Below are 13,632 nucleotides of genomic sequence, written 5' to 3'. Positions count from 1 at the left end.
AACACCTTATTGTACCCGGGTGAATTAAAATGCCTATTTGAAGAAGCAATCCTCCATAGGGGTCTTTAATAGAATCTGTGAATGGTTCTAGAGCCAGATAATTTAGCTGTAAAAAGGCAATATTAATATTAACCTCTCCATGTGCACAGACCCACCTTAAGGGGCATGGGGACAGGGGAATATTAACAGAACAAGCCAGGCACATCATTTCTCTTTTTAAAACAAACAGAAAAATGTACTATTTCAGGGCCAAAAATTGCTTAGGATACATACTGGCATCCCTTCATGCCTCTTGCTCCTGATAACACTGACCAGCAATTCAGCACTTTCAGCAAGGCTCGAGTTATTTTTCTGAGGGCATTTTTTGTATTCAGAGGGCATGTCTTGTAAGGAGCCTAATAGCCAAGGATTTAAATGAAATAAACAGAATAGAAAATGAACTTCCAAATGCAGAACAGGAGCCATGACAACACATTTCTCAATTAGATGCAGGTGCTCAGAAGGGACCCTGGAGAGTATGACCTAATAAAGTTAGGAGGAAAAAAAACCGTTATTTGAGAATAGAAGAAAATGTACTTTAATTGAGCAACTGGTCAGTTGGTGGGAAGCTTAGATATAATAACAAATGGTTTGTCTCTTTGCTCCAGACTTGCAGCCAGTTTTTTATAGAAATGTCAACACATTTCACTCTTTCTCTCTTTATAGCTCCTGTCACAATCCGATCTTTGCCATCATCACCGTCTTCCAGATCACTGCAAGCCTCCTGGCATATTGCTATCCAGCCCCCTCCTTCTCATCGTGGAGAGCCCAGCTGTGATGTTCTTCCCATTGCCACATCTGTCCACACCACACCCCTACTACTAATTCAACTTCAACTGATCCAACAAGTATTTTGTGACAAGGTATGATAGCTAGCTTTAATTGTCAGCTTGACACAACCCAGAAATCACCTGTGAAGAATGTCTTATTAAGGAATTATCTCAATCATGATGACTTGTGGACATATCTGTGCAAGATTGACTTGGTTGCTAACTGACATAGAAAGGTCCAGCCCACTACAGGCAGCATCATTCCCTAGGTTGGCCCCTGAAATGTATAAAGGTGAAGAAATCAAGCTGAACAGCAAGCAAAACAGCAAGATGCATTCATTCCCTCTTTGATCTTGACTGTGGGAGAGATTGAGCTCTCTGCTCAAGTTTCTGCCTTAACTGCCATTCAATGGACTGTAATCTGCAATTACATGCTGAATAAACCCTTTCTGCTCTATGTTGCTTTGGGTAGTGATATTTTGTGTAGAGAAAAGGAAATGTGTAGGTCATGAGGATTGAACTAGTATTTTCTACTTTCTAAGCATTAGTCTTCCATGTGGAGTGTTCTACTAGGTGGGATACATTATGCCCCAAAGGTTCCCTTGATCTTCCCTCTCTCAATATTCCACAACCTCTGGATTGTTTTCTTTATCTTCACCTCTAAATATTAAAACTCCAGGAGTTATTCAAGTCCCAGGTCAAAGGTTCATTATACACTAGAATTATTCATAAAAGTTTTCCCTATTAAAACTATTTTTGTTTTTTCTTGTTGATTTTTGTTTGTTTGTTGTTCAGGGTTTGGTATTTTGTGATAATACATAATCATGGCTGGACTGGAATTCACTATGTAGACCAGGCTGGACTTGAATTCCTAGAGATCCACTTGCTTCTGCTTCTTGAGTGTTAGGGTAAAGGCATGCACCACACTCAGACTTAGGAATAATTCGTAAAAGAAGCACTGTAGTCTTTCAGTTATAACATAGTTTTTCAGTCTAAATATTTTCAGCAAAATATGATGCCAGGGTGTTTTACCAAGTATCTGTATACATAGTGCTGCCATTTTCTAGGGCTGTTATTCAACCACAGGGTTTTGTGCATTCTTCTTACATTGTTAGTTCTGTCCGTGAGACAGGCTTTCTTGTGTAGCCCTGGCCTTCCTAGAACTCACTCTGTCGACAGGTGCTCCTCTAACTCAGAGATCCACCTGTCTGTGTTTCCCCTCTACAGAGATTAAAGCATACACCACCACACCTGGCTCAGTCTACTACTTACTAGTTTTCATTAGACAGATCAAATAAAAACAGCCTTTTACATAGTAGGAACGAGACAAGTATGTGTTGAATAACAGCAGAATGAACCAAAGAATGTTTCTGGACTGATTAAATTGCCTCAAGACTTGCCACATAGCGGGCACTTTTCAGTGTGCAAAACATGGAATGTGGCCACTACATTGTTCCTTGTTTCTGCTACCACCATCATCTTTGATTGTAGGGAGCTAGAAGAGCAATCAGCTTATCACAGTAAACCAGAGGGCATGAATACTCCATATAAGCAATCTATACAAAGTCTCTTAAATCTAATTTTCATTAATCAGCATTGGTATTTTTACTTCATTGGAGACTATTACTTTAGAATTCACAAGTTTTTGTTTGTTTGATCAAATTGTTACAAATGGCTCTCTGCTAGGAACTATTTTTTCTTCCCTCTTTGATGAGTAGAAGTAAGGTACTTACTGAAGATAGGTTTGTTTGTTTGTTTTGAGATTGTAGCCCTGGGTGACCTGGGACTTTCTGTATAGACCAGGCTGGCCTCAAACCCACAGATATTCACCTGCCCCTGCCTCATAACGGCATATGGCATGACTGCCCAGCTAGAGGTTTTGAATATTTAGTAATATATCCACATTTTACGAGATCTCAATATTGTAAGGATGATAATTATAGTAAATCTCATTTTCTAGAAATAACTACAGAGATATTTGATGCCCTGCATGCTCTTCTCAGTAAAGTCTATGTCCCCTTCCTTGGAACTTGTGAAGGCTTATAATAGTTCAGAAAATTCAACTAAGTGTCTTGAGTGACATTATATTGACTAAGTCAAAAGATATAGCTCCTGCCCTGTGCTCTTGTGCCCACCTCCTCCCCTGCCAGAATACACAGAGAAGGCACAAGTAGGTGTTTGGATCAATAGCCCCAGTAAGGTTTCAGCTTATAGCTAGCATTAACTTCCATAAATGTTGGAGAAGCATCTTCAAATGACTCAAGCTCCCAGCTCTTAAGTCTTCCAGCTGAGGCCTCAGACAATGCATTGGAGACAAGCTGTTCCTCCCATGTCATGTGTAACTTCCCACCCCACAGAATCGATGCACCTAATAAATGTTTTATGCCAATGAATTAGGGATAATTTGTTACGCAGCCTCAGTAACTGGAACAGTAATTAGATAGCTTGTTGTTTTCTAGGTGTCCAGCTGAGTTGCCGGGAGAAAAATGGAGGGAAACAACGGATGAGTTGAAGTTACTCTAAATCCCTAATCTAGGTGATTAGTATATCAAACATGTGGCAAAACCATCTTAGGTAGGCAGAAGTTAGCTGTACTAAGTGCCAAAATGAATGAGGTTCCATTCTGCAGACTACCTACCAAGAAAGAAAGAGCAAGCTGGAAACAATCATCCACACAGAACTGTCACTATAAACAGTAATATTGGGCCAATATCCATTTAGCAATTGTCAAAAGGTCCATTCTTCTCTTTGTCTTTGTGACTGTTTTCACATGCTTTTGAAACAAACCTATTAGGATTTTTGTCATATTTTTGTAAGAGTTTTTTTTTTCCTTTCTGTTTTTGGTATGAACCTTCTTTTTATATTGTACATAGGAAATCTTGATTCTTCAAAACAATAATCTGAGAGTTTTATAGAGAACTGTCCTTCGTGAAAACTGTATATATTCATGTAAGATGCATTGATTCTAATATTTTCCCAGTTTCTGTGGATTAGAAACTTCATAAAATGTTAGCCCCAAACTAGACTGAAGGTAATGCAGCTACCAAGAGCAGTGGTCTAGATCTAAGGTCATTTCCTTGAATTGCAAAATTTTCTGCTACTGACACTCTCTCTCCCTAGAAGAATGCATGATGATACTATGTAAAATAATATGTAAACATTCTTGTTTTTTCTAATAAAGAGTCAAAAGAAAATTGGTCAAGAACTTTTCCTCCTCTTAGAGTTAATACAATGTAACTTCTAATGCACATATTTGCAATAAGGACTGAAGAGGGAGGCTTGTGTTCCTTTATAAATAAAAACAAAACAAAACAAAACAAAACAAAAAACAACAGCAATGACTAGAAGTTGACTTTCAGCTTCCGTCTACCATAGAGAACCAATGGAAAACAGCCTAACTACAACTGGCTTGTAAGGTAGAAGATGGTGGTGGAGGTGCTGGTGGTGGTGGCAGTGGTGCTAGGGGTTGTTGATCGATGTCATTCTCGCTTGTTTTTTTTTTTTTTTTTAGGGTCTGTGAGGGGTTGGTCAGAAAGAGAGTTACTGATGTGCTCTTGTTTTCCAAGGCTTCATGGAATTCATTAATCCCTTGCTGACATTTCATTTCCCTTTAGACAATATTTCTTCATGCCTGGGTAGGGGAATACTTGCAAGCTGACTACAGGTTGAAAATAAACAGAAAACATGTAAATCACAAAGGATCTAAATAGTGCTACAGTTTTTCAGTGCTTTAGACTTGAATAGAGAGAAAGCTTTAATGGAAAGAAGAAAAAGAAGCCACCATTTCAAGTAAATGAGAATCAACCTCCAGGCAAAAGGACTATACCTGAAAAATCACTTTCCTCCCCACATGAAATTTAGAGCTGTGAACAGAAGGGGCCCGTTTCCAAAAGCAACGGCTTCCACTCCGTTCATTTACTGCTCACTAAAACTCAAAAGTCAGTTCATTGTCGAATCTAGTCATTACACACATAATATCAGGCTTGAACAAATTGAGATTTCTTTTATGAATTTGTTCCAATGTGCAGGATAAAAATAGAGCTGGGGGAAAAAGCCACTTAGAAACTTAAGAGATGACAGAATTGCCCAGGAATGGAGGCTGGGATTCTGATGATGCAAATGTATTCAGGAAACTTCATCTCCACACAAAACCTACTTACCAATTCCTTAACAATTTAGCAATTACTGACACCCCAATATTCTTTGAATATGCACTGAGCGAATAAACATTGATTAAGCTGAATTTTGCAGTCACTCTCCTAGTGTGAAGAGAGAAGGGCACAATGCCCTTGTTAATTAGATGACTCCCGGTACAGTGCCAAAATGTGTTCCAAGTTCACAACTTTATCCTGGACCCTATGTACCCCATGAGTCCAAATAATTCTCAGAGAAGTCCAGAAGAAGCTCCCTGCTATTCGTGGTAAAGCTTGCCATCTAGCCTGCAGGTCCAGTTTGAAACCGCAAAACCCTCCACAGCTCTGGAGGAGTGGGTGGGAATTGGGCAGGGCTGGAACTTATCAGTTGCCAGATAGTTGTGGTCTCTAAGTGGCTCACCATGGCAACAGCCTCTTTGTTACTTTAATGGGGATGTTTTCAAAGTTCGCCAACTTGTACATGAATTTGCTAACTAAAAAAGTCAGAGACATTCTCCCAGCTTCTCCATCAAATGTTACAACACCCTAAAACTGCTCAGATGATGATTAGGAATGTGGTGGAAAGTTTTTGCTTACTGCTCAGGTAACCCGTCAGCCATGACCCATGTTTTCATGTGTAAGTGGTGAGTGACTTGCTTCTGGAAAGGGAGTGACCAAAGTTTTGTTTCCTCTTGACTAGATAAATGAACGAAGCATGAGTACAGCTGGCCAAAAAGTAACAAGAGTTCTTCTTCCTTATGGCTAAAGGACTCCACCCCCTAATTGTAGTGACAGTGCTTTTCTTCTTGGAACACAAGAAGGGTCTAAGACACCTTCAAAGATACAAGTCAAGTAAGAATTCCCAAATAAACCTTCATGTGAGAGAGGGGGTCAGTGTGGAGGCACTGCATTTGCACAGACTGCAGCCAACAGGGTGGCAGGGTTGGACACAATGCCCTACAGGAGAGGACTCCACACAGTGGTGAGAGGGGAAGGAGACAGAAACGCTGCTTCTCCTGGGAGGAGTTAAATGAGGATCTACATGAGGTAAGCAAGGCTGCTCTATGATAAAAAGACCTTCTCCATCAAAGAGGCTCAGGGAATTAAGATAATGTTAGCTTGAAATATCAGCAGAGATAGCCACTTCCCCCGGTAACTAGCTATGAGAGCAATGTTATCATCCAAATGGAGAGGTGAGGCCTGGGGACTCCAGAAAACCACAGCACTATAGCTCCGCAGCACAGGGCTGGAAGAGAATCCTGGGACCTCTTGATTTCTGACTTACACTTCTGTATTTCAAACTTCTATTTCAAACTTCGTTTTTTTTTTTTGTTTGTTTGTTTTGTTTTGTTTCTAACAACTTCTCTAGCAACCATTAAAAAGACTGAAATGTTCATGAAACATCAAAACTTGGTAGGAGAAAAGGTGGATGAAGCCATTAAAGCATGAATACTGAGTTCTGCCTGGTTTTTATTGGGAGCCATGTGTAGCACAGACAGGCTATTCTTCTACATCGATTTAATTTACTTTGAGTAATAAACATGGTGAGTCTCAAGGGACTTCTAGCTCAATAAAAATAGGACTGTATAATCTGTCATATCCTATTCTAGAATAATGATTTTTGATAAACAATTCAGATATATAAAATAAAGTGGCAAGTCTCCCACTGGAAATATAAAAAGAAACATTGTACACACAAAAGTTACAAGAGATACAAATGCAAAACAAAGAGCTCATCTTTGTGTGCTTTAGCATCTTCAATACCCTGAACAGGAACACACAGGTGGGCAACCTACATGATATAGGACAAAGAGTTCAGCCTCCACCTCTACCTCCCACTGGTGAAATTCTCAGGTTCTGTACCAAGGGCTCCAGTCACAGGAGACTGTCTTCTTAATGTTCAATCCTCACTCGGGCATATCAGTTAACACTCACAGAGCATTGGTTTTCCTGACCCGTGCCATTTACATGTGAGTGTGGATCTTTTCATGACCTCTAGGAAAAAAGTAATGTGCACCTCCGTTTAAGGTGCTCCAAATCCAGGGACAGCCTGCATTTGTGTATGCCCTTCCGTTGAACACTGAGACTACATCTCACACGCTATCAGATTTATACACGTGTGAACAGAGCACAGGTGATTGCAGTGCTGAGCAAGGACACTAACACACAGGAGGCTGGCAGTGAGCACTGCATTCCTCCTCAAGAGTATAAATTCCCAGGGTGGTATATCACTTCCCACACTGGTAGCACAGCCTGAAAAAAGACAATCACTTTTTATTTGTGGGATGAAAATTTTGAATAATAGTGGGAGAGATGGGAAAACGTATACAGCCAAAATTGCATGAGAAATGGGAAAAAGTTGATATTCGGACATATGACATTCTTGTTTACTTCAGGAAAAAGTGAGTGGATTATTCCTGGTGACTGCTAGAGAAGAGGGCACTGAGTTTCCTGTCAACAGAGGATTGCAAGGCAAGCTTTTATCATGGAGGCTGGGTGATTTGGGAGGAAGAAAGAGAGAAAATGTCAGAACTACAGAGCCTGAAGAAAGGCAAAGTGAGTGATCAATGAGGACTCCTGTTTGAACGTGATGAAAAGTTAAGAAAACTGTACCTCTGTCTTTGAATAAGGCATTCTGATTTACTGTGAAAAAATGTATGACAGTAAGAGGTTAAAAAAAAATAGCCATAAGATAATTAGCCATTTCCCACCTTTGTGATCTAATGGCGCCTTTAAATGAATGAATGAATGAATGAATGAATGAATGAATGAATGAATGGATAGATAGATAAATAAATAAATAAATAAATAAATAAGCAAGCTTCATGCAACAGAAAAATTTGCCTATGGCAGGTCTTTAGCTTTTAAGAATTATAAACAGACATATCTATATACACACATATACATGCATATGTATTTTATATACATCATATTGTAGTTTTCCTGTCAGATAATGGTACTGAGTTAAAAATTTTTCCAGGTCAATGGGTGAACAAGCACATGACTTGAAAGACATGTGTTCTTGTAATCCTTTGCAAATTTGAAAACATTAAGAAAAGCCAAAGACCTTGGAGAGACTTAAACTCATCCAGTGACATAATCCAATAAAGATGACAATTTCATATATGATGCTTCTAAAAATGTGCATTTTGAACACTACAGTATTTTACTGGCCTCTTCAATAATGACAGCCTCTATATATAGTGTCTTATCCCCACCTCCTCCCCTTAAAACACAAACAAAAATCTCACTAATACCTTTTCAACTCTCTCTGAAACATACACATGTTAATTTGTCAACAACACAAATTTCAGTAGTCCCAACATTATTTTCCTGTGGTGCGAACCCTTCCATATAAGCAAGATGGGGATTTGTTGTCATGACAACAGAGTGTGACTTTAATCAGCTCCAATGATCATTGGCAGTCACAATTTGATAGATACCAAATTGTGAGTAAGGTTTGATTATCCAATTTTTCAATCTCTTTCTGTAAGAAGCTACAAGAGGCTATTCCTTTCCAGAGGGGAATGGGATAAAAAGAACAGAAACAACAGAAACACCGGCGGGTGGCTGCGGCTTTGAGACAGAAGGAAGTGCTGGGTGAATGGAGATGCGTGAGGTGGTGAGACCCTTGTGAATGACTTTGGTCCACCTTCTGGATAGTTTGTTGCACGTGCCCTTGCACAGCACTGGGAAGGAGATGCTGTCTCCTTCTTCCTTCCTGTCACATGTAGGTGATATTTAAGGTTGTGTGTGCAGGTGTTGAGGTTGATCTGTGTGGGAAGAGGAGAGGCAGTAGCCTGTAGCTTGACAGAAGAAGGAGAAATCTGAACAATGTGTTGAAAAGACTACAGTCTGAGCTGCACAGGACCAGCTGTTTTTGCTAATTAGAATAACAAAAATAGCACATGCTAAAATGTTTTTCTTTTTTTTTTTCTCTCAAAAGCAATGAATGCTCTAGGAACTATAAGGAATGAGCTTTAAAATCCATTTAAATAGAGGCACATTTCAGGAAACATATGGGGAAGAAACTGCAAGGGAGAAGGAGAGGAAAGAAATACTGTTGGATTTGGGGTGAAATTTTTTGACAGATGATGCACTGGGCTATTTTCCTTGTTCCTAATATTAATAGGAAATGCTGTCAGCACATCTAAGTTTCACAGAAATGCCATTGTTTCTGTGGGCTACAGCAAAGCAGTGTAAGTGCACTATCCCCACTCCAAACTAAGGGGCAGAGCCTGACAAAAGCTGCTATGTGCTCTTGTGCTTGCTCTGTGTCTCATCTCCTCTGCCACGTTTCCACAGAAGTAGTAATGAGTGATTCAAAAACTTTGAGTCTAGGAATAACATTTGTGACAATGACAACATTCTGGACATCTGCACTGTTAGAGTACTTATAATAAAGTCACATGGCCATGGGGAAATTTCACAGAATTACAATCACAGTAATTTGCCAAGGTGTATAACTAGTTTGTTTTCAGCTGTTCTTCTCATGAATAATTATCAAGCAGGAATATCCTAAAGCAACCACAAGCTGTCACTTAACCAAAATATTCAATATTTAACATTGGATTTAGAATTTCATAAATGAAAATAATTACCGTAAAAGCAAAATAATATACAGTGTGTATATTTGCATGTGTAAATGCACACAGCTTACATGTTAAAATTCAGCTCCCAAAGTAGCCTTACCACAGGAGAGCATGTCTTGAGCTCTGATAAGAAATGTAACACAAGGAACTCTCAGCCATTTTCAAGCTGAGCGAGGTTGCCAGTCCTTTAAGAACTGCCTCTCAGCACGAAGAGATGGCAAAGCAGCCCTGCATAGTGATTGTAGCTGATTACAATCATGCTGGAGTCTTTATTAGAGTTTTTTAAATGTTTGAAAACAAATACTATATAACAGTTAACAAGTTATGTTTTTAAATTAATACAAGAGCATTACTAAACATTTCAGCATTAATATCTAGACTGGATATCTCAGATTGCTCTTAAGTGTCTTAAATTTGTTTTCACTTCCACAGTGAGAATATGAGAAGAATATCGTTTCTTCTGATAATACTACCAAGTTATTATATATGGGCGTTCATATAGTGTTTGTATTTCTAGTACCTCTTTACAAATTATTTGGCTGAAGCAGAGATATCAGTCTCAGATCCTGAAGCCAATTAGTGTATCATGAGTGTACATGTGGGTACTTTAGCTTATTCCAGCAATTCTAGTATGCGGTACGGATTTTTGCTATTTTATTGCTTATTCTCCCATTAGTAAAAAGCTTCTCTGTAATAAGCTTGAAAAATATATATTCTTCAGTTGAGTAAAAGATAAATGATTTGAGGGAAGAAATTCAAATATGAGCAGCAAATCTATCTAACTGAATTGTGGGTAATAGGTAGAAATTCCTTTGGGGGATAAATAATTTTTTTCACTTGGATAACACCATTTGGCTCTCTGAATAGATTATTAGTTTCTTAGAAACTTTAGGGAAATAATCCTACTTTGTCTCTCTTATGATATATTTTAATCATACCCAAATGAAATATATAAAAGAAATATATTCATTGGAAATAGGACTTATTACAAGCATAAAAAGTTACAAAATCATCATGAGTTTTCAGAGAGTTACATGACTTTTATTGAGCAATTGTAGAGAAAGAATGTTTGATTGGAAAGCACAAAAGCAGGATTTATTTCCCAAGTAGATCCAACATGGATTCTTCAAGATCTATATCAATTTAAGCTTCACTTTTCTATTCACAAAAAAATGTGTCTATTTGTTAAAATAAAAAGATAAAATGATGAATACAAAGAGTATAAAAATGGATTCATATAATAATATCACTATAAAGAGAACTCATGTGATTACCACCCAAACAATTAAATATTAAGCATTAAAGCCAACGGCTGATATATAGGAACTGAAAACAGGAAGAGCTAAGAGTTTTCAGATGGATTGCTCTGAACTTTGTATCCTACACAGAGTAGATTTGAGTAGCAGGTCAGAACAACACAAACTTCAAACCACATTCTTCCTCCCTCATCCTTCATTTTTCCACCTTAAATTACAAACCCATAATTGTACATCCATTGCTCCTGCTGTTGTTTGATTTCTTGCCTTCATTTCACTTGCCCAAGTTATAACTATTCAGGAACCTGACCTTCTGGCCAACTATCATTTCCTACCGTATTCCATCAAACACAGAGATGAAGGCTGTCACATCCTTCAGTCCTACTGCCCGCACACTGTCACTGTGTTCTGACCTAATGCGTCCCTGGCTTTTCTCCCTGCGATTTCCCTCTGCCAAGAATGGAGGAAATCCAGACTTCTCAGTTTACCGTTGGGATAGCTATTGATATTCCTCAATTCATTCACTTTATATTCTCTGTAGAGCTGTTCCATTTTCCAAAGGAGGAACATAACCTGACAATGGTACGTAATAGACCCTCCAACAGAACTCTATTACAGTCTTAACCAAAATTTTCTGGGGCAAAGAGGGCATTTCTTTTTCCATTAAGTGTTGGGCATATATTTAATTGTCTGGCACATAGTAGGGACAGAATTTAAATAAATTCATAAGAAAATTTTTGTGATATATTAGGGTAAATAAAAGCACTCCAAGAAAATTTATTCCTTATTCATAATGTAAAGATGCAAAGACTTTTCACATGTAATGATACAACTCACTAACTCTAGATTCCAACTTTTCTAATATTCTATAATATACACAAGAAGAAAAATTAAAACTTTAATATTGAAAACTAAACTGGGCAGGAATTCTATAGGCAGAAATCATTAGAAAAAAGATAGACTAATGATAACACAAGAGTTCAGAATGAGAAAAAATGTAGAAAGCCCATCAAAGCATCACCTTATAGAACACTCCCTAGTGAGAAATATTTTCCCCACTATCTGCTGTATAGCTCACCTCAGAGATGTGGGCATTCTGCATAGGAAACTGAGAGGCAATTCTGTCCAAACTGGGTGCTGATTTTCATACACACAATACTATATACTTCTTTCTCTTCCAACTATGTTTCTATGGAGTTCAGACAAAGAAACTCATAGAGCGGAATATTTGAGGGGCAGAAAAAGTGGAAGAGTAATTAATTCACTTTGCATCCTGGGACACGAATGAGGAGTGAAAGGAAAGGGATCAACAGATCCCAAATATTCCAGTAATTCCACCACCGGAGTGATCCATGAGGAAGGCAGAAGCATTGATCTCTGTATAGGAAGATCACACTACTGCCAAAGAGGAACAGGAAACTGGGAAATAACATGGACATAGTATCTTCCAAATAGCACAAATAGTATATAGATAACGATTCAAGAAGGAAACATGGAAAATAATGACTTTAGAATGAGCTTCTCTTTGTGAGAAAGTAAACAAAACCAGATATCTATAGGAAAAAAAATGGCAAAACCAGCAAAGAGAGTTATCATTACCGTAGAAACAGGGGAACATAGCCGAAAATACTATTCCATATTTGAAGTAAAATGAAAATAGGCTGAGGAAAAAAACTGCCAAAAACTTGCAAGAAACTAAAAAATCAATTAGAGAAATAGATAAGGTGGACTACAAAACCCAAGGACCTACACAGCCTCAAGTATATCTTCAAATCAAACTGAAAACATCAAAACAACTTCTGTAACAAATAAATCTGACTCTGAGAAGCTACTTGTGGAGTTCTGTTATTGACATGAGCCTGATTCTAAAGCAGCAGCCTTCCTTCCTGCTAGGAGTCAGTGGTGTTAGCGGGAAAACTGCAAGCACATTCTTTGTTGATAAACAAAAGGTCTTTTGTTCTGGTCTTTAACATCAGAAAATGAAAGCTAAATGCCTGGGAAAATATTCAGAAATATTAAAAAATATCCTATTTTCTAGGTTGTAAGATAGCTCACTGGGTAAAATTGTTGTCACAAAACCCTGACAACCTGAGTTCAGATCCCCAGAAACCACATAAAGGACATGTACCATATTGCATGAAGCTGTGATCCCAGCATCCCTTCTATGTTGAGGATTGGTCTGATGCTTGTATTTTGATGATAATTACTGGCCCTCAAGATCTTGTTGCTGCCCTATGCTTGTTGTGGAAACCTGCCTAAGACATTATTCCTGATAGGTTGATTAAAGGCCTAAAACTTGGGCAAAGCAGAATGGGGTAGGTATGGCTAAGGTTCCTGGGCTTTGGGGACAAGAGAATCACAGGAAGGAGACAGGACAGAAAGGAAGAGAAGAGGAAGGAGGATACCACAATGGGTTTAGCATGGAGAAGGAACCATCTTCCTTCCTGGGGAGGAAGGACTCTGAGGATTGTGTAGATGGAGAAAACACCAAGATGAAAAACATAAGCAATTGTTTATATGATTATGTCTGGAAAATAGCCCAGTTAGGAAGGGTTAAGGAAGATGGCACTGAATGGGGTATTGGAGGTGGGATGGTGAGGTTATTAAGACAGCATAGCTCCACAAGGAGAGCAACATACCAAAAAATCTGGGCACAAGGCTTTTTTTCTGAGACTGATACTCCAACCAAGAACCATGCATGGAGATAACCTAGAACCCCTTCACAGATGTAGCCCATGGCAACCCAGTCTCCAAGTAGGTTCCCTAGTAAGGGGAACAGGGGCTATATCTGACATGAACTCGGTGGCTGGCTCTTTGAACACCTGCCCCTGAGAGGGGAGCA

General features: G+C 38.7%; 1 long non-coding RNA gene across 2 annotated transcripts in view; it reads right to left on the bottom strand.

Moving 5' to 3' along the window:
* Window positions 1-13,632, bottom strand: part of LOC129692543 (uncharacterized) — a 409,149-nt gene that overhangs the window by 148,283 nt on the left and 247,234 nt on the right. The window lies entirely within an intron of this gene.

Source organism: Psammomys obesus, unplaced genomic scaffold (assembly GCF_907164565.1).
Source record: "Psammomys obesus unplaced genomic scaffold, mPsaObe1.curated_primary_1811, whole genome shotgun sequence".
In the NCBI taxonomy this organism is placed as follows: Eukaryota; Metazoa; Chordata; class Mammalia; order Rodentia; family Muridae; genus Psammomys; species Psammomys obesus.
Note: the sequence above shows the minus strand (reverse complement) of the source record. Positions and strands in the feature narration are given on the sequence as shown.